The sequence below is a fragment of the Schistocerca americana genome, chromosome 3 (genome assembly GCF_021461395.2).
Source record: "Schistocerca americana isolate TAMUIC-IGC-003095 chromosome 3, iqSchAmer2.1, whole genome shotgun sequence".
NCBI classification, from domain to species: Eukaryota; Metazoa; Arthropoda; class Insecta; order Orthoptera; family Acrididae; genus Schistocerca; species Schistocerca americana.
The window spans coordinates 624,668,077-624,691,008 of record NC_060121.1 but is presented as its reverse complement, the minus strand read 5'-3'; positions in this window follow the sequence as shown (position 1 = coordinate 624,691,008).

The window sequence follows — 22,932 nt, the reverse complement described above, 5'->3', positions numbered from 1 at the left end:
CGATATTTTGCTTTTGAAAAGAGCATAACGTGTGTTCCAAACCTGAACAGCCGAACGACACTAGTGTCGTACCGTTATTCTCATTCCAATATGCTTCGCCATCACTGCCTACTGTTCTGCAAAGATTGATCCTTACCAATCTTACTCACTTCATCCATCCAATTATACAAGATCTCCACAGATGAATGCATGCTGACGAGGTTAGCAGTCCTTATTGGTGTACGATGCATAAGAGACTGATAACTTTGAAGAGTTGTGGTGATATAACACATGGTTAAGATGATGAAGGTTTATGCACATTGGAGCTCCAAATGGAAGAATCTTGACACATTGTATGTAAATCACTTGTGCAATCAGTTAAGTAGTATTGTTGCAGTGTTTGGAACCCATACCAAGAAGACGTTGTAAAATGGGAAATCATCATAGAACGTGAACACACACTTCTAAAACTACGCAGCTCTCTACTTAAAAATGCCATAATTTTAAAACATTGTGGTTTCCAGTACATTGGGCACTTGGAAAGCAAATCTGCTAATACTCCTATGCAGGAGATACACTTCTAAAGCTAACATACATTCACCCTGTGAGTTTTCTATCCTATTAGCTATGGCGAGAAACTTAAAGATGTAAAACTACTGCCTTCTAGGTCAAAGAAAAAATAAAACGTAGATTCTTTGGGATAAATGGAATATGTAGCTTCCCGGAGGTGCATAGCGCCCACTTTTCGCATCAAATTACGGTTCGATAATTGTGCTATGCCCGCATCAGTCCTATAAAATGATTGTCACCGACGAAAAATGATTGAAGCAACGACAGCTCATAATAGACAAATGCATACGCGCCATGTGGCACTAACTCTGTGAAGAGAAACGAGTCCCTTTTACACACTACAACTGTTAAGTAATTCAAGACACAAGGATTATAGTACCTAACAAACCCCTGTCACTGACAGAATCACTTCAGTTATCGAACTTAAGACTTAATTTATGTCTAGGATGTGGCAGGGAAATGGAGTACTTCGCACACATCTTTGTTCGTCTAGAGGAGGGCGCAGAAATAGGTTTTCCATCGGTTTGACGGACATGCTTCATCATAGATACGATAGAAGTCGTCTGGTAACTGTGGTATGGGGATATTTGATGTTAATGATTGGAGGTAGATAGAGCTCTAAGTCTCATTCATAATACACATTTGCATATGAGTCGAATTCAGGTTGCACTACATAACTGATACAGCCCAAGAAAACAGCAGCTTGTATCATTAACAGAAAAAATTGTTAAATGTGCAATAAATGATCTACTACAATGTCTCCCTCCCTACGATGCCTCATCAGTCTTTCATTAAATCCTACATCCTTACAAGCCCTCTCAACCGATTCGGAATCGTTCCAAAATGCTGAAAACTCTTCCAGATTCCACATGTTATGATGTTTTCCATATTTTTGGCAAAAAGAATCATCGCGTCTTTTATTTCAGTTATTCTGTGTGTTGTGGGAGCAGCTTGTATTGTATTGTACTGTACTGAACTGGGGACCTAGAAACGACAGAGAATCTTCGTCCCCACTGTAGCCCTCAGTGGTTCACAACCCCACAACAGGCTACAGCAGTCCACACCGAACCCATGGTTATTGTGCGGTTCAGTCCCCAGTCCCCCCCCCAGCCATAAGGAACATCTCACACCAGACGAGTGTAACCCCAAATGTTTGCATGGTAGAGTAGGTCTGGTGTATACATACGTGGAGACACTGGTTGCACAGCAATCGCCGATATATTGAGGCGGAATAACAGGAACCAGCCTGCATTAGTCAAGGCACTGCTTCGGTGTGTTACAGCAATTAAAAAAAAAAAAAAAAAAACAAACTGCTTAACAACAACACAAGAACCTTCTATTGTGTTTGATGGTCTGCCAAATATGATCTTCCTCCAGTACAGGCGATAACACATTATACAGGTCCATGAAAGCCACTTCGGTCGCTCGACACTTGCTTCAATGGACAAATACATGTGTATTTAATGGGCTCCCACATATCGTCAAAGTTAACATGCAGATGGTATTTGTTTTCGATATATCGGAAGACAGACGCCATAAAATGTTACTGAGTTTGGCAGTTTGTAGTTTTACTCCGTTGTATGTTATAAATGTAATGAGGGGAGAGAGAGACAAAGAGAAAGAGACGCCATTCTGTCAACGAAAACTCTGACACCATTACACTGTTGTATTTCTAGCGTGGTAACCATAGGAGTAAGATAAAGAAAACTAGAACATGTACAGGGGAATTCAATATCAGTGATTTGTAGGTGTTATGCTTCTGAAATTCTCTGTGCAATTCACATGTGCCCTGCATATCGTGGATTACTTGCTGTAGTCAGTGATGGGTGGACGACTAGATTGTCTTCTAACTAATGTCTAATGTAACAATGCTGGCAGAACTTGGTGGGCTTTCGAGAAAATTAGCAGGGCTCTGTGACTTTGCGGGGGTCATTTCTTACTCATCGAAATCAGGTAGATTCAAATGTTATATATCGAAGACTAGAGGATTCGTGAGAATACGGCAGGTAAGCGCTACTCTGACGAAAGTGGAGCTGAGAGGTGAGCTCTGTACTAAGTATCGTGGACAAATATATTACAGCTTCATACATACGTCTTGCAAAGTGGCTGCAGTGAGAAAATTAGGGGTCAACATGAAGGTTTTTACTGAGAGACAATCAGCAACACAAATTTCGTCTTTTGTTTTCTTGTTAAATAAGAGACAACATTCTTCTGTTAGCTTTGTGTGCCCATAAATGGATCGACTGACATTTTAATAGGTAGAGTAACTTTATATCTACATCTACATGCACACTTTCCAAGCCACCATACATCTTCTTACCCATTCTTCTGTATATTATTCGTTTAGGCAACATGGATGCGTCAGCTAATATGCGATAATTTTCTAGCAATCTTCGGACTCGTCTGGAAGATATTTTTCCGAAATTCAGATGGTATGTCGCCAGACTCATACACTTTACACAACAATGTAAATAGTCATTTCGTTGCCACTTCCCAAATGATTCTAGAAATTCTGATGGAATATTATCTATACCTTCTGCCTCAATTGATCTTAAAGTCCTCCAAAACTCTCTTCAGTTCTGATTCTAATACTAGAGCCCTTATCTGTCTTAATTGATTCCTGTTTCTTCCGCCGTCACATCAGACAAATCCTCCCTCTCATAGAGGCCTTCAATGAACTCTTTCCACCTATCCGCTCCTCCCTCTGCATTTAACAGTGGAATTCATGTAGTACTCTTAATGTTACCACTCTTGTTTTTAATTTCACCAAAGGTTATTTTCACTTCCCTATATGCTGAGTCAGTCGTTCTGACAATCATTTCTTTTTCTATTTCTTCCCTTTTTTCCATGCAAGCATTTCGTCTTAGCTTCTGTACACTTCCTGTTTATTTCATTCCTCAGCGACTTGTATTTCTGTGTCCCTGAATTCCCCTGAACATCTTTGTACTTCCTTCTTTCAGCGATCAAGTGAAGTATTTCTTCCGTTACCCATTATTTCTTCACAGTTACTTTCTGTGTACTTATCTTTGCCTTCCCAACTTCTGTGATGGCCCTTTCTAGCGATGTCCATTCCTCTTCAACTGTACTGCCTCTTGAGCTATTCCTTATTGCTGTATCTATAGCCTGAGAGAACACCAAGCGTGTCTTGTCATCCCTTAGCACTTCTGTATCTCACTTCTTTGCGTATTGACTTTTCCTGACTAATCTCTTAAACTTCAGCTTGCTCTTCATCGCTACTACATTATGATCTGAGTCTCTCTTACAATCCAGTATCTGATTTCGGAATGTCTGCCTGAACATGATGTAACTTAACTGAAATCTTCCTGGCCTTTTCCAGGTATACCTCCTCTTGTGATTCTTGAATACAGTATTCGCTTTTACTAGCTGAAATTTATTACAAAACTGAATTAGTTTTTCTCCTATCTCATTCCATGTCCTAATCCTATATACTCCTTCCCCTAGAGCTGCATTCCAGTCCTGCACCACTACTAGATTTTCATTTCTCTTCACATACTGTATTATACTTTCAATATCTTCATACACTTTCTCAGTCTCTTCGTCTTCAACTTGCAACTTTGTCAAGTGTTTGTGAACTATTGTTGTCAATATTGGTTTCCTGTTGATTCTGGTAAAAACAACCCAATCACTGGACTGTTCACGGTAACACACTCTCTGCCCTACCTTCCTGTTAAGAGAGACAGAGACAGGGATCGAGTCAGGAGTTTCTGATCAAAGAAATTCCACCACATGATGCCTTGTTCGATGTCTTAGGTGGGTAGGCTCCTCACCTATGGTTTGAGGTGCAGGTGTTACATTGAGATGATATCCCAGATAGCGAAAATCGAAGGACGCCATCGTTCGGTCCGTAGTCGTTGGTATTTACTATTGTGATCTGTAACACGTCATTGGGCGGTTTTCGACCTCTGTTGCTGGGCCCATATGACCCGTAATGATGGCTAATATACTGCACTTCGTTAAAAAAAAATGGCTCTGAGCACTATGTGATTTAACTTCTAAGGTCATCAGTCCCCTAGAACTTAGAACTACTTAAACCTAACTAACCTAAGGACATCACACACATCCATTCCCGAGTCAGGCTTCGAACCTGCGACCGCAGCGGTCGCGCGGCTCCAGACTGTAGCGCCTAGAACCCCTCGGCCACTCCGGCCGGCCCGCACTTCGTTCCATTCCTCGGTGCTTACAGTTATTACATCATGTGAAGTGGGAGTAGAGGGCGCTCCCACCATGAGAGGGGAGCATGTTTCCCACAAACTGATTAAATAAAGACTATTCAGACTGAATTGAACCATATATTATTGACGCTGATTTGAATGTCATGTAGTGAGAGCTTTCCTCTCCAGCAGAGGCTGAGTGTATTTCCTGTCAAGTTCCAGATGGGAAATTGGGAGTCGGGGAGGGAAGGGGAGAGTTGGGGGATTTTCCAGAGGAGGAGGGCATAATTAATTCATAAATTAAATTAGTCAATTAATTTCATGTCAAAAGTATTCTTGTATCAACTAGAGAGATGAGGGAGACTTTCCCAAAGTGGAAGGGGAGGAGGGGAAGGTGTGACGATTCCTCAGAAGGACCGATTGTCCCTAGGGTAGGGCGACCAAATTATTTTCGGTGAAAACCAGGACACAGTCAGCCGGGTGCCAATGGACACCTCATTCCACATGTACCCAGGTCTCTTAATTTTAAATATTAATGTTTTGATGATACATTTTGTTAACCCGATTATTATAACTAATAAGAGGATAGAAAAGATTGATATAATCTACATTATCTGTATAATTAATGACATTTAATAAACGTATACAGTAATAAAGAAATGTGTTACGATTTTACAAAATTTTACAGCCATTCAACTTTTAATCAATTAATATTAACATGAGCTTTAATATTACTGAGCACTTGTAGATGGAATTGACTGTCCTTGGAGAAAAGGGTATTTTTCACTGCCTCCAGCCTTCTTGATCATGTCTTTGTTCTTTGGGACACAGTGTTAAAACTCGGCACAATCCATTTTGTAGTTGTACAGGATCTGCAGGATTGCTTCAAGAGAGTCCACCTCTATTCTGTTTCTTTCATCAGTCCACTGGATATTCATGAACGAAAATATTCTTTCCACATTGGCATTATGGGCTGGGATTGCAAATAAATACCTTGCCATTATTACCAACTCAGAGTTATGCTGAAGACAGTCACAGGTTTTAAAAAAACTCACCCACTTCTCATGACATTCCAATGGTGTTTTTTTTTTCATCATTCCACTTGTGAATACTTTCTTCAACAAAATTTGTCAGTATGCCGCACTGATCAAAGAGAATGGAATCATAGATTTCAATCTCTTTACTCTTCAAATAAGAAACTGTCTCTTCAACACTTTCCCATTTTGGCACTCTCTTCAGTAACATCCAATCAAACACCGGCGATGAGGATAAATATGAGGCGCTCCACTTGCTGAGATGTTCTACACAAGTGTCATAAAACTTGTTAACTTCTTCTCTAAAACTCCTTTCCGCTGCTTCTGATACTTCTGCTCTTTTAAGGGCAGATTTAACATTAAAAGAAATGAACTGCTGTTCTCTCCTCTTAGTAACAGATTCCAGAGTATTTTTCAAAACATCATTTACCTCTATTACACTTTTCGTGCTTCCCTCAATTTCCTTTATCCCATGCTGCAAAGTGCTAAGCTGACTGTGAATGAACCATAAGTAGGCTTCACTTAAAGGGTTACTGAAAAACTGAACCAATATTTTGGGGGCTTTGTCTTCATTTAGGAAAAAATCTTTTAACGGTTCAAACAGGCGGATTACTCTTTCAACTGCTGGAAACAGTGATAACCAGCGAGTTATCGAGTGACACATTACATTCATATATTCAGTTCCCACATAATCACAGAACTCCTTAAGCCTCTCTGTTCTAACAGTATATACCTAAAAGTGTGAGTATACCTTCATGACGATAGTTTCAAGATCACAGCTGAAACTGTCAGCAGATGTCTGCACGCTATTGTGCAAAGCATGTGCAGGGCACCCTATGCCTTCAATGTTCTCATGCAATGTTGCCTTTAATTTGGTAAATACGTTGAATTTGCCTTGTCTTTTTAAACCACCAAAGTTTGTATTGATGTTGTCTCCAAAAAATGCCACACATTTATTTTTCTCAAGATCAAACATTTCGATAGTATTCATATTTCGTCATATGTTTCATTAGGTAGGAAACTCACCTTCTAAAGTTTGGTCTGAATTCCCTGATTAATATCGAAAAACTGAACAACAAATGGAAATATTTTAGTGGCCTTATGATTGCTGGCATCAGTGGGTATCCCGTAGAAAGAAGACTTTTTGATGTATTCAAGGCTTTCCTTTAGGAAGACTTGGCGGTTTCTTCATCCGGATGCTTTCTGAATACACATATTAAGTAGATATGTTGGAGCTTCGAGAGTTTATGTTGTTTCTGGCAAATGACAGACAATTGGGTGTCTTCCTTCGAGTGTGCTCCCTTGCTCTGGCTTGTACTGCTCGAAATGATGCTGTGGAGATTGCGTTCGGAATGGCGTTTTGTCGACCTACGGGTACAATGAATAAAACAACGTCCGCATATGCATCTGCATATGCAGTGATTGATTCAAATGGCTCTGAGCACTATGGGACTTAACATCTGTGGTCATCAGTCCCCTAGAACTTAGAACTGCTTAAACCTAACTAACCTAAGGACATCACATACATCCATGCCCGAGGCAGGATTCGAACCTGCGACCGTAGCAGCCGCGCGGTTCCGGACTGAGCGCCTAGAACCGCTAGACCACCGCGGCCGGCCATATGCAGTGATCACAAATGGTTGACTGATGTAGTTGTAGACTGAAACTTCCTGGCAGATTAAAACTGTGTGCCCGACCGAGACTCGAACTCGGGACCTTTGCCTTTCGCGGGCAAGTGCTCTACCATCTGAGCTACCGAAGCACGACTCACGCCCGGTACTCACAGCCTTCCTTCTGCCAGTATCTCGTCTCCTACCTTCCAAACTTTACAGAAGCTCTCCTGCAAACCTTACAGAACTAGCACTCCTGAAAGAAAGGATATAGCGGAGACATGGCTTAGCCACAGCCTGGGGGATGTTTTCAGAATGAAATTTTCACTCTGCAGCGGAGTGTGAGCTGACATGAAACTTCCTGGCAGATTAAAACTGTGTGCCCGACCGAGACTCGAACTCGGGACCTTTGTCTTCCGCGGGCAAGTGCTCTACCATCTGAGCTACCGAAGCACGGCTCACGCCCGGTACTCACAGCCTTACTTCTGCCAGTATCTCGTCTCCTACCTTCCAGATTTTACAGAAGCTCTCCTGCGAACCTTGCAGAACTAGCACTCCTGAAAGAAAGGATATAGCGGAGACATGGCTTAGCCACAGCCTGGAGGATGTTTCCAGAATGAGACTTTCACTCTGCAGCGGAGTGTGCGCTGACATGAAACTTCCTGGCAGATTAAAACTGTGTGCCCGGCCGAGACTCGAACTCGGGACCTTTGCCTTTCGCGGGCAAGTGCTCTACCATCTGAGCTACCGAAGCACGACTCAGGCCCGCTAAGTTTGGAAGGTAGGAGACGAGATACTGGCAGAAGTAAGGCTGTGAGTACCGAGCGTGAGTCGTGCTTCGGTAGCTCAGATGGTAGAGCATTTGCCCGCGAAAGGCAAAGGTCCCGAGTTCGAGTCTCGGTCGGGCACACAGTTTTAATCTGCCAGGAAGTTTCATGTCAGCGCACACTCCGCTGCAGAGTGAAAATCTCATTCTAGTTGTAGACTGTTTATCATTTCACGAATTCCGTTCATGGTTCTCAGAATATTGTTTGGATAGTTATTTCGCGATTACTATGCATAGATACAGGAAATAATTACATCAATCTTCGCCCTTTTTTAAATGCAATTGACGCAGAAACTGATCTAATTAAAATATTTTATGTTCCCATGCTTCTGTCGAAGCGATTGTTAGTTCAACAATGTTCACATCTGCGTCTAATGATCTTTTAACAATCTATGCTTTCTTTAAGGCATTTTAGCGCGGCTAAGGTGTTGACCCGGACGTGATCTGACCTGCCTGCGCGTACGCAACACCAGTAAACAATGAATGAGGATCAAGCGGCTGCTAAACTGACAGTATCTAGACTAGCCCTGAGGCTACCGCCCTTCTGGTCACAAAATCCGGCGTTGTGATTTGCCCAGATAGAGACAAGCTTTTTTTTTTTTATTCAGGTGTTAACGCAGACACATCTAAATTTGAATTGGTGGAGAGCCAATTGGAGTAGCAATATGCGGCAGAAGTGCAAGATATCAACGTCGCACCATCTGAAGGGAATGCATACGAATGGTTGAACACGGAACTGATCCGCCGCGTATCTGCATCACAAGAAGAGCGCATCCGTCAGGTACTAACTCAGGAAGATATTGGAGACCGAAGACCGTCACAGTACCTGGGGCATCATAGAAGTAAAATTGACGCTGGTACCGTACGCGATCTATCTGCTGTGTACAATCTGGAGCAGTCGCTTACCCCCACCTATCACCAGCTATCCTGTGGAAAAATCTCCGTAGTCTCGGTTTAGGCAAAACAAAAGTTGCAGAAAATCCCACGGTCCGAGCTGAAGAACTAAACCGATTCTTCACATTACCGCCGGCCGGTGTGGCCGTGTGGTTCTAGGCGCTTCAGTCTGGAACCGCGTGACCTCTACGGTCGCAGGTTCGAATCCTGCCTCGGGCATGGATGTGTGTGATGTCCTTAGGATAGTTACGTTTAAGTATTTCCAAGTTCTAGGGGACTGATGACCACAGATGTTAAGTCCCATAGTGCTCAGAGCCATTTGAACCATTTCACATTACCTACAACCACAACTGAACCGCAAAAAAAAAAAAAAAAAAAAAAAAAAAAAAAAAAAAAAAAAAAAAACAGAGAATCATTGGTTACTTCATGGGGATGAACGACTGTAGCAAAGAAAAATTCTATCTACAGCACGTCATTTGCAATACTGTCAAGAAAGCCATAATGCGGATTAGATCGGCATCTACTGGACATGAATGCATCACTATCCAGATGGTAAAACTTATTATTGATCAACTACTGCCCTCTATAACAGACATTTTCAATGATTCATTGATCACAAGTGTTTTCCCCGAGGCCTGAAAACTGGGACAAATTAAGCCTCTGCCTAAAAAGGACATCGCCACAGCACCCTCTGACTACAACCCCATCTGCCTTCTTCCTGCACTATCAAAGTCCTTAGAATACATAGTCCATGACCAGCTCACCAACTACCTAACTACTAACAACCTACTAGACGAATACCAATCAGGTTTCTGTAAACATCGAAGCACAACATCCGCACTGATAAAGGTGCCAGATGACCTGAAACTTGCCATGGACATACAAGAAGCGACTATCGTTTGCTTCTTAGATTTCAGCAAAGCATTTGATACTGTCGACTTCGACATTTTACTAGCCAAACTTAGCGGTCTAAATCTCTCACCAAGTGCAGTGCAATGGTTTCACTCATACATGACGTCTCGTCAGCAACGCGTCCTGTCCGAGAATATAAAATCACAATGGCGGCAGGAGGTGTCAGGCGCTCCGCAAGGCTCAGCATTAGGTCCTATAATCTTCTCTCTGTATGTCAAAAATATTATATGTATGCTGATGACCTTCAGTTGTATCTAAGTGCGAAACCAAGCAATATTAAGAAAGCTATTGAAAATTTCAATACTGACCTCGATGTACTATCAAAATGGGCACAGGACATAGGACTAAAACTAAACCCATCTAAAACCCAAGCAGTACTTGTTGGTCACTCTAAGCTCATTAGCCCAAAACATCGGGAATCCGTACCATCTCTTATCCTAAATGGAACAAATATTAACTTCTCTCTCTCAGCAAAGAGTTTGGGAGTAATAATAGATGAAAATCTAAATTGGACAGAGCACGTAACTGCAGTGTGCAGAAAAGCATCAGCATCCCTTCATGTCCTACAAAAATATAAAAAACTCTTCCCTTTCGATATGAAAAAGAAATTAGTACAAACGCTTATACTCCCAATCATTGACTACAGCGATATTTTCCTACAAGGCCTCTTTCAGGAAAATTCGCGACGTCTGGAACTGGTTATGAATGCCTGAGTCTGATATATCTGTGACGTTCGACATTTTGATCACATTTCACCAGCATATGCAAAACTGTCCTGGCTGCGTGCAGACAAACGCTGAGATTTCCATATACTCTGTCTCATCTACTGCCTTATAAATGTACACTGTCCCTCATATCTCTCCTCGTCCTTAACGCTTATGTCGGAACAACATGACAGAAACACACGTTCCCATCATAATAAAATCCTCTCTGTTCCACTGCATCGGTGAGTCACCTTCTCCAAGTCCTTTACAGTAGCGGGAACCCGACTCTGGAATAACCTCCCTCGTTGTGTTAGAGAACTTGAAATCATGTCCAGCTTCAAAAAACAGTTAATGACGTATCTACTTAAACAACAGTAATGCCTTCCCCTGTGCACGAATGCACTTCACCTCATTACCTCCCTTTTTCCCCCTCCTTAAATCTCCCTTCCCCAAAACTCGCTATACTGGTAAACATCTACTTTACACACCAAGATATTAATGAACATCTGCAAAAATCTTCATTACTATTGCCAATTTTTTTCATGTTTATAATTATTATTTGTTTTTTTTTACTGTTATTATTATTGCTTTTATCATAATTTGTATGTATAGCATCTGCTGTAAAAATACTGCCAGCATTTACTTTAATAGGTCTTAGTCATTACTCTTTATTCATATTGTCACTAGAGTAATCTAATTTTCTAATTTAAACTACTGTGATGATGTAACTCTGATGTGTGAAATGCTGCATGTGTAGAACACTGGGACCTGATGTCCCTAATCTGATCAGGTTAAATAAATAAATAAATAAAAATATCAAGGCGACTACCGCGACGCGGTCGGAGATGTCGTTAGACACCGTGGCAGAAGTGACCAACAACGCCCATGCCTATTACAAGATCAGCCACGCAGTGCGCGAGTACAGGCACCACGGTAACGCGAGTTGAGTACGAGGCATCAGCGGCGAAGGTCGATCAATTGACGCAACAGATTAGCCAGCTGGTAGCGAGTTGCAGCGTCGATGGAGGTCGCAGCCGGTCAAGACACGGGAGGCGCTCCCGCAGCAGAGCAGCGTCACGCTCGACTACGCCGTCACCTGACGCTCAGAAGGACGTGCGCTGGTACGACCGGCGTTTCGGGGAACTTGCGCAATGCTGCACCAAACCGTGCGCTTCCGAAATGCGAGCGACAGTTGAAAGTAGGCGCTTCGTCCGATTGCCGGCCAACATCACAGCGCCTATTCATCAACGATCGACACTGCGGCTGCAAGCACTTGATTTTTTAGTGGCTCCGACTTACCCACGTACGATGCTACATCAGTGTCGACCGCTTACGTCGCTCTGACTGGCGGCTGAGAATAACTCGCAACGTACGGCTTGCATATTATGGAGTTGGATCTTGTCCTATGCCACTCGTCCCTTTGGAATTTCACGGTGGCGGATGTGGCAGAGGCAATGAAAGGAACGGATATGACTAACACCCACCTTGTAGATCAGACCACCGCTCTGACGGCTGAGCGTTTCCGGTACCAGATATCCACCCAATCAGCAAGACTGATTACCGCCACTGACGATGAGTACGACCCTCAATTGAAGGACGTTCCAACGTTAACAAAGTCACCGGGCATACCGAAGACGTAAGCCATAGCACTGTGCACTATATCAACACAACTGAGGGGCTGCCGATCTCTTGTCGTTCTCCCGTCAGCCGACTGCACATGTGGAGGGCATTTTGGCAAGCAGTGCAGCTGTCTCATTGTGTGTGTAGTCCGTTTTTACAAACGGCATCGCAGAGTCGCAGAGCCTAATTCATTTACACCGCGGCTAAAAAATAGGTTTTTGGTTTATTTAGTGTCGGACCATTATATTTATGGTTGACGACTGAAAACCTTCTGAGTACTGAGGTGCTAACACGCATTGCACTGTTGCATCGTTCTCTAACATGTTCATGCTCACTGAACACCGCGAGTTATATGTAAGCTCATTTAGTTAAACCGTGTGGCTTGCGTCAGCGAAGCGGGAAAAACGACGAACGAGAAATATTCATGACGTGTAATACCCTAACCGATACTGAGAACAGAACGAAAACTTCGGAGACGCCCTCATAGATACAGGCGTGTCCCAGGAAGTGAATTGGAACTCATTGCCGTTTATTATTGCCTGACATAAAATCTGAAACCGTGTTTCGATGCAATGAATTAGAGGAACTTGAAGCAAAGAGATCATGGAAATAATCTCTTTGTCGGTCTCTTGACTGGGTGAGATCGTTCTCAAATCGGCAGAAGTTAATGATAACACCATCTGCAATAACATCATGCACCATTGTTGTTGTGGTCTTCAGTCCGAAGAGTGATGCAGCCCTCTATGCTTCTCATCTCCGAATAGCTACTGCAACTTACATCCGTCTGAATCTGCTTACTGTATTCATCTTTTGATCTTCAATTACCATTTTTACCACCCACATTGCCCTCCAGTACTAAATTGGTGATCCCTCGATGCTTCAGAATGTCTACTATTAACCCATCACCAAGCCTAGTAAAATACTGTGGTGTTCAAACTTACCATTCAGAGAAGGACAGCCTAACTTACTTGAAATATTTCTGAAAGACTATTTATTTAGTCTCCCTTCTACAATTAAGAAATAACAGTGGTACGCAAGACCTCACATCACAGCTGCTTGCCCTATTGTTGCTGCAGCAGCTACTGCTCCAGATGCGACGTTACGGGACGTTCAGTACTGTGCCCAAGGCTCTTGGTGAGGAGCCGTACAGTCCGCTGCCTAGCTTCAGAAATACTGGATTAAGGATTTCCTGCATTGCTAAAATGCTGCAGTAGTTTAATGCACAGCACGTAGGCTTGCGAAAGAGGGAAGTGAGGGAAACCCAAACCGGATACACGTGGAAGATTATGATTCAGTTGCCCCTACCTATGCGTTTTATGCAACCCACAATGCTTTCAAATATGATGATTTTAACGTTACTTTGCTTGCTACACGCCAACTATTACCGTTAAAGAAAATAATTAACAGGAACTTTTTGTAGGAAATTTATTGTAATTAAATTTTTTACTGAAATTCGTTTTCGCAAGAGGCCGGAGTTCTCGAATTATTCAAGAAAAACTTGCAAAAATGGCCTCAAACGCTTTTTTTTCTTAACTAACTCCAAAACCCTGGCCTCTAAAGAAAACGTATCCCAGTACAAAACTTAACTACACTCCTGGAAATGGAAAAAAGAACACATTGACACCGGTGTGTCAGACCCACCATACTTGCTCCGGACACTGCGAGAGGGCTGTACAAGCAATGATCACACGCACGGCACAGCGGACACACCAGGAACCGCGGTGTTGGCCGTCGAATGGCGCTAGCTGCGCAGCATTTGTGCAGCGCCGCCGTCAGTGTCAGCCAGTTTGCCGTGGCATACGGAGCTCCATCGCAGTCTTTAACACTGGTAGCATGCCGCGACAGCGTGGACGTGAACCGTATGTGCAGTTGACGGACTTTGAGCGAGGGCGTATAGTGGGCATGCGGGAGGCCGGGTGGACGTACCGCCGAATTGCTCAACACGTGGGGCGTGAGGTCTCCACAGTACATCGATGTTGTCGCCAGTGGGCGGCGGAAGGTGCACGTGCCCGTCGACCTGGGACCGAACCGCAGCGACGCACGGATGCACGCCAAGACCGTAGGATCCTACGCAGTGCCGTAGGGGACCGCACCGCCACTTCCCAGCAAATTAGGGACACTGTTGCTCCTGGGGTATCGGCGAGGACAATTCGCAACCGTCAAGGTTGCTATATAGAAGGTTGGGCCAATGTGTTCGGCAGCGATCGGGCGCTTCCGTGTGACGTCACTGTCGAGAAGCGTCAGCAGCGCGAGACGTTCGCATACGGCACTATTGCGCTTAAACTAACATTAATTTACGAAAAGTGAACGGCAATATAATGAATTATGGATTCGATCGAAGCTTATAAATACAGAGACTGAATGTTAATACCTGCTACGACTGTGAAACTCTTATATTGTCTCTCCGGTAATGACAAAAGTAAAACTACAGATTTGTGGCTCCCCCTCAATTTATATTCTATTACTCAATATTTTTTGTTAGATAACAACGATCTGGTATGCTTCAGTCCCTTTTTATATATTTTACAATTTTTAATAGTACTGTAAACGCAACAATTACAACAAGAGCTTTCAGTTTACTAAACACATTTTGTGCATCACAGTCGGCAATAGTTTGTACCATCTTTTTCATGCAGGTATTAAGCAGCAACCGTGCGTCTAGTTAGATGAGACATTACTACACATAATGATACAGAAGCCTGGTTTAATGAACTCACATTCAAAATTTTTAAGAAGAATTTAAATACCTTAATCAGATCTGGAGGGGACTGCAGAAGCTCTCCACCTGTGTGCTGCTTTCTGCTGCTGCTGTTTGGCCCTCTGTGCCTTTGCCGATGTGTTGAAGTGCCTTAACCGGATGAAGGTTCTGGTTTTAGCGTACACTGTGATTACCTCTTGAGGAATAGTAGGAAACTTCCCAATTAAAAGTCTCGTCAGGTTTCTGATCACATTGCCGTCTTTACACAGACTGCTGCCATGAAAATTTAAAAAAAGCACCTCTAACTGCTTAACAACATCAAACCACTCATCTGAAGGGATGATTAAGCCACCACGAGACAGTTTCTCAATCCACCCAGAACTTGCACGGTCTTTCGACACTTCGAGTGTTTTACCACTAGGATGACCAAGTGATTTGTCAATGGAGACACACCTGCAGGCAATATATCCAGCGATGTAGCGGAGACCTTCTAGAGAACACTCTGAATCTTCTATCAAAGGTGGAACAATTAAGTCATGTAGTGTGATGTCCCTCATTTGTTGGTCACCTTCTACCATTGACAACGCTTCTTCAATGCCCGGCACAAGTCCTGCAAACAGGTTAGAAGTCAAATAATTTGTATCAGTTTCCACTGAGACTGGACAAGAACTGCGTAACTGAATGTCAGCGATACTTTTGTTCATAACTAAAATACGCAAACGGCTTTTAAATTCCACTGGTAAGGGATGATCATAGGCTCTGCCAATTGCTCTAATCTGGGAAAATAAGTTTTCAAGGCAGTCTTGGTTGAACCTTGAGGTCAATACATACTTCAAACCGTAGCCATGTTTTAAATCCGAAAAACAACCCAGCAGTGACCGAATCGAGGTGAGTAATCCCTTTTGGAAAGGAAGTAAAGTTTTACGATTTCCCACTCTCATTTTTTCACAGACGGAGTAGAATCTACGAAGAACTTCCTCCTGCGTCTCCTTACACAATCCAAACGCACTTGAAATTGGTCGTTTGCCGACAGGTACCCTCGAATTCATAACATCAAAAGTGTCGTTCACCAATTTGAAGAATTCTGCCGTGTCTTTTTCTTCAGGCAGTACAAAAGAAATTGCTTCTGATACAGTGTTAGAAAAGAGTTGGCAAGCAAGATGAACACGCTGTCGATCTCTTCCACAAACAGTCAAATGATGAGCAGTAAGCTTAGGGCACAGTTTCAGTTCTCCATTATCTTTCGACAATAGCTGCTCGATTACGCCCTTTGTTATCGTTCTTCCGTCACTTAATGAGAAACCATCATCTAAAAAGTGGTTTCTGAGAAGTTTCACCACATGTGGTACATCAGCAAATACCCAAACACGTTTCGTTTCATCATCTGGGTTGGTGAAGCACGTGTTTGTGTAGTCGATGTGTAATTCCTTCCACACTTTCCCATTTTTACCCCCCAAATCAGACACTATACCAACTACGACAAATCCCACTTTCTGCGTCTCTCTGACGATACTGATCAGTAAATCCCGATTCATCGTAGTGTCAAAGTTATAATATACGGGCTGCTTCCAGGTTCCACACAAACCACGTGCCATAACAACCTGTACCTGGCTATGTGGTCCGTATATTGTGTCAGTTTCTTGATCGTAGCATATGCGACTGTCCACATTCATTTCGTCAAAGCTTAACACACACAGCTTCTCTGCTTGACTTAAGTTTGTTGCTTGCTTATTCATTAAGTACAATACATCAGTCAAAATTCCGGGAACACAACGAAAAGAATTGGATATCCATCGTTTTAACGTAGAAAGTCCAGGTAATGGTATTCCCATTACACTTCTTAAATAAATATAAGTTTTTCTGGACAGAGAGCGCAGAAGCAAGGCTTTGCTTATATCTTCCTGGGTCCAATGGGTGCTCTTCTTTGATTTAAGAAGACATTCAATTTGTGCGTTCGTAAACACTGTTTTTAAAACTTGGTGTACTTTAGTTGTCACTTTAGTACTTCGTTGATACTGAAGGCTTTGGCATAGCTTTCTCTGTCTGCTTAATGCATGAGCTAGTAATTTGTTTCTCGTTCTCAGCGTGTTGTTTTCAGCTATCAAACGCTTATTTTCTTCTGTCTGTAGCGATAATTCCTTATGAAGCTTCTTCATTTCATCCTCGATGCGGCCTTTTTCAGTTTCTGTGCTTTGATCCACTTTTTTTTTCTTCGGTGACAGTGAAGCTAGTCTGTTAAGTGCACGTTTACGTGTTTCACGATCTTTCCTTCTGTCATTTCTTTCTTGGACAGAAGACGAAGCAGCAGCTGCAGATGTGGCTTTAATGAGGTGCAAAGAAGGAACTGCAGTCGGCTTTAAGATCTTCTTTGGCGGAAGTTTCATTAATTCAGCTTGGATATCACGTAAATAATCGTCTTCTTTAAAATGTACGCTACAGATAGTAGCATTTTTAATGTTTATACTATCACTTCTTCTACAGAGCTGAACCCACCGAGCACAGGTTTCAGGATCTTTCGGAAACTTATGATAGGAAATACTACTCCCTTTAGTCTTCTGATTATAGTTTTCACACATAGCCACGGCACAATTCGGCATTGTTAAAGTGTCGCAGAAAGAATAAACACGATTCAACACGATAACAAACAGCAACAACACAAAACTTACTTGCTTCAACACGTAAGAAAGCGCGCGAACTGAGCGGAGTTTCTCGACGCTGACGTCATGCGCAGTACGACGAAAAATCTCTGTTCTGCGCACGCACTATGGGCCCCCCCTGCGCAACCGTCTCCATGAAGCTGGGCTACGGTCCCGCACACCTTTAGGCCGTCTTCCGCTCACGCCCCAACATCGTGCAGCCCGCCTCCAGTGGTGTCGCGACAGGCGTGACTGGAGGGACGAATGGAGACGTGTCGTCTTCAGCGATGAGAGTCGCTTCTGCCTTGGTGCCAATGATGGTCGTATGCGTGTTTGGCACCGTGCAGGTGAGCGCCACAATCAGGACTGCATACGACCGAGGCACACAGGGCCAACACCCGGCATCATGGTGTGAGGAGCGATCTCCTACACTGGCCGCACACCACTGGTGATCGTCGAGGGTATACTGAATAGTGCACGGTACATCCAAACCGTCATCGAACCCATCGTTCTACCATTCCTAGACCGGCAAGGGAACTTGCTGTTCCAACAGGACAATGCACGTCCGCATGTATCCCGTGCCACCCAACGAGCTCTAGAAGGTGTAAGTCAACTACCCTGGCCAGCAAGATCTCCGGATCTGTCCCCCATTGAGCATGTTTGGGACTGGATGAAGCGTCGTCTCACGCGGTCTGCACGTCCAGCACGAACGCTGGTCCAACTGAGGCGCCAGGTGGAAATGGCATGGCAAGCCGTTCCACAGGACTACATCCAGCATCTCTACGATCGTCTCCATGGGAGAATAGCACCCTGCATTGCTGCGAAAGGTGGATATACACTGTACTAGTGCCGACATTGTGCATGCTCAGTTGCCTGTGTCTATGTGCCTGTGGTTCTGTCAGTGTGATCATGTGATGTATCTGACCCCAGGAATGTGTCAATAAAGTTTCCCCTTCCTGGGACAATGAATTCACGGTGTTCTTATTTCAATTTCCAGGAGTGTATATTCTAAATGAAAAGGTCCTTTTCATGTTTTCTGAGCCACTCGAAAGTCGCGTGTAGCGAGCGAGAGAATATTAAAATCCTGTGCATAGTTTTTGAAGGCACTGTGGGTTGCATTAAACCCATAGATAGGGGTACTTGAACTACCCTGTACGCAGGCTAGTTTACATCACAGAGTTTTGAGCAGACAGACAGGGCCAACACTTAATGCCCCTTCTGGTAACCAAGCAGAAAAGTTGCCTAAAATATTATGCACAAACATTTCATATATGGTGATACAGAGAATAAATTTAACTCTTCTGACAGATTTGTAGACAGAGGAGGTCTCTGTCTTAGGACGACTGACGATTTTGTCGTCAGGAAGACCATCCATCTACACATTTCAGATATAAACGAATTTGGCAAAATATGAAAACAATGTGCTCATCAGGCAGAGTCTCACAAACAGAAAATGTCATCGCTGCGTTATCAGGAGTCTAAAACAGTAGCAATTACCATTTTCAGTTTCTTCGAGGTGCGTTTTGCCCCGGAGTTTACTGTCGAAGGGAGCCGGACACACGTCTGTTTGCTCCTTTGTCAAACCTCCGTCTCGTGGGACTGTCGAACGCCTGGCCATTTCGCGGCCGAGACCCTGCTCGGATGACAGGGCACTTAGAGAGCCAGACCGAGGCCGCTAGGGTATTCATGACCCACTCCCCGTAAACTGTTGCCATCCCCGTCACGTCGCTCCCTTTTAGGGGAAAAGTTGCGAACCGGTCTTTTCACATCGGCGTCGCATTCAGCTTCTCCCGGCAACCACCCCTAACCCCCCCACCCTTCTGTATCACCGCTCCTACTCCTCCTCCACCTTTGCAGTTCCTTCTAAACCCGGCCACCAATAGCCCTCTTCTTGCCTTTCCTTCCCCGCCGCTCGTCCCACTGAGCTGATCAGAGACGCTGTATTCATCCGCCACGCCGGTGGCGGCCTCCATGTTTAGGAGAAATGTCCCTTTCATCCACTGACGCCATTCCATAACGGGGATGGATGGTAGCAGTCCCAGAGTCGACAATATAATTCCCCTCGCCCACCGTAGCCATTGACTAATTGCCCCATCGTGTGGCGTTTTGATAGCGAAGCGATCGATTCCCCCCCGCCCCCACCCCGACCCAACCCCCTCTTTCTGTTCTAAGCCGTCAGATTCGCTCACACAAAGTGCTTCCTCTCCCTTCTCGCTTTCTTGTTCCCTCCACCACAGCAGACGTGCCAGAAATCAACTTCGCCCCTTTAATGACGCAATCGACTGGTCTTTCTGCTCTACAGACGTAATTTACCCTTTACAGGTATATGAGAATTCGTAACGACAGCGTAAATTTCAAACTCACTGGCACGCTAATGATAGGAGCGGTCGATGGTAACTGCGACGACTTTCTCGACGTCCAGCCGTTTCACGCGAGGAACCTCGTAAATCGTACAAGATACCGGTGAAGCGAGCCACGGTGTTAATGTGAAATCACACATAACCACAGTCGGAAGACCACAGAGCAAATAAAACTCATTAAAGTGCGATAGCCATATAACAATGTGAAAGGCGAAACAGAGACACACTGACTCTAAAGGAGTGTTAAATGACCTATTATAATAGATACATTCATTCTTGCACAACTGCATCTTTGTTTATCAGTTAACAGTGCCACGAAAGAATGTTAATTTGTAAGGCATCCTCTTGGAGTAAATAAAACAAAATTAAAACATGTCACTTGTATACCATTTGGCTACTAACATATTAAAAGCAAGCACAGCCTTCAGAAGTTCGCAGATATAAAGAGTGCCAACAGCTGTACTTTTAATAAAATCTATTAATTAAGCTGCCAGTTTCGGCACTACATTAGTGTAATCTTCAGGCCAATATGGAAACAAAATGGTGGTATCATACCCTAAATGTATTAGGGCAGGATGTGTGTATTCCAACCATCTAGCAAAACAAGTGAAGCTCTACCGATGCCACCACTCCTTTCCTAAACTCTACATCACATCGAGACTTCAAACAATGTGCTCCCACATCGCGAATAAATGGAGGATGCGTCCACTTCATCTTCATCTGCATTCCTTCAGGCAGAACTTGTAAGACTTTTTGGGTCATAATATTCAGACTTTATTAGTTTCTTCATGTTGTTTTATTTCCATCCCTAATACTTGTAGTGCATGTTTACACATTTTCCTTTAGAGCTCCTTTTGCCAATGTTGTTAATTTCAATTCTGGTTCTGTGTGGGGCCACAGCCTCTAGAAATTTTGTGAAAAATATCATTTTCCGTAGCAGACTGTAATATTATTTATTAATTGTGCTACCGGCCGTTTTCAACTTTGTGGATCATTATGAAGCACATAAATTAAAACGTACCAATGTGGGGCAAATTGTAATGTCAATACATTCTGTCAGTACATGCTTTGTAAAAACCTGCAAGACATAATGATAATCTTGTTACAGACATGGCAAAGGCCTTTACCTCTAATTACATCTTTTACATGACCACATTATAGTACGTGTAAGATGTAGCCAATCAGTATGTATACTGACAGTTACAGTCACCTGTCACTCAATGTTGTCAAAGACATACTTTAAAGGTAACATTGCCGACTCTCGACTACGGCAAATCAGAATGCATGGCCATCTTCGCTGGTGTGCCACAAAAGTCAACGTACTTTACATTCCAAACCAGAAAAACAAATTACTCAGTTGAGATGCACAAACGTCTGTAACCAGACAGATGAAGTGCACTATGCTACTCGTATCACACAGAAAAACGAAAATTCTGTTACATTCAGGCTAAAACATTTTGTCAGTCTTACAGCCAGAACAGATAGCTTTACCTTCTTAATGACCAATTCGCACTTACCTAAATTACAACAGAAATAAATTAAATACTTCCAATACAAAATATGTATATCTTTATACCTGTTGCTAAACACATCCACGTTTGGACAATCGTAAAATAGTTGTGTGTATGTAAGGAAGCATTGTACATCCTGCAGGCAGACATTTTGTATAGGTTTGAAATGTTACATAAGTGACAAATGCCAACTGGATTTTTCTGCAAATTTATAGCAATACATAGTCGATGATTTACATGGAGTATTACTACCAACACACGTAAAGAAATCAGATATTCATACAAACGGTGTTAAAAACATACTTCAAACATAAAATCATAACGGCATACATTAAACACAGCATTTTCCTAAAAGTGTATTTTTTCTTTTTTTTAAATACGTATCTGCATAGTGAAACAAGAGCAGAGTGCCAGTCACACAGGAAATTAACTTATTCAAATACACCAGGGGTAGAGGGGGACGGGGAAGAAGGGGGGGATCGGAGAATGGAGGTTCTCAATGTTGTACTGATATTATATGTCTATGTAAATAACAGCCAAGACTACCTCTCGGAAATAGTAAAGTGCTGCAGAAATAGTTAATGGTCGCTTTTGTACGAACTTTCGTGATGTCTCACCTTGCCTGCATGAAAATTCTTATCCTAACAGGACCTGTTTACGAAAATAGCCAAAATAACACCGAATTCATTCATCCTGATAATCCTATCGGGACAGCCGATCTCTTACTGAATTAACCTGTCAAACTGCTGCTGCTGCTAGTTTGGGAGCAATGTCCTCCTTTTTTTTCCGGCAGACGAAACTCCCAGTGGCAAAAAACTATTTTGTACAGCTCGCCATATTGCCCTGACAATTGAACCCTACAAAAGTAGTGTACAGTTCGTCAAATACATCCCACGTTCTCAGTGTGCCACAGTGTAGCACCAACAGAGGAAACTGCCGCCGTAAACACGGCCATGACAGCAGCCGCAGAAGCGTATGTCAACCAGAGAGACGCCTGCTGGCCGTGGACGAGCGTCCACCCGAGGAGGACCTAAGTGTTACAAGTTCGAACGCTGACAATACTCCAAGCGTAAACAATGTCATATTGAATCGTATCAAATTTCCGCAGAGTATACACGTGACACACACGGTCCTGAAGGCAAATTCAGCGTAAAAGGTGTATTAGTTCACTATTCAGCCACCCAGGGGGAGCCGCGAGACAAATCGTCACCGGCAGGAAACTTCCTCAGATTCCAAACTGGTGTACATAGGATGGACAAGCCCCATCTCAGAGCAATGGCGTCTGCTGTGGTGCTCGGAAACCAGGCACGTATTTATCAGTGTAACTACAATGAAATAGGTTTGTTGCCGCAGTCTGACATCGAGCAATGTACTGGATATGTCTCCTCATTACGACCGTAGTTCTG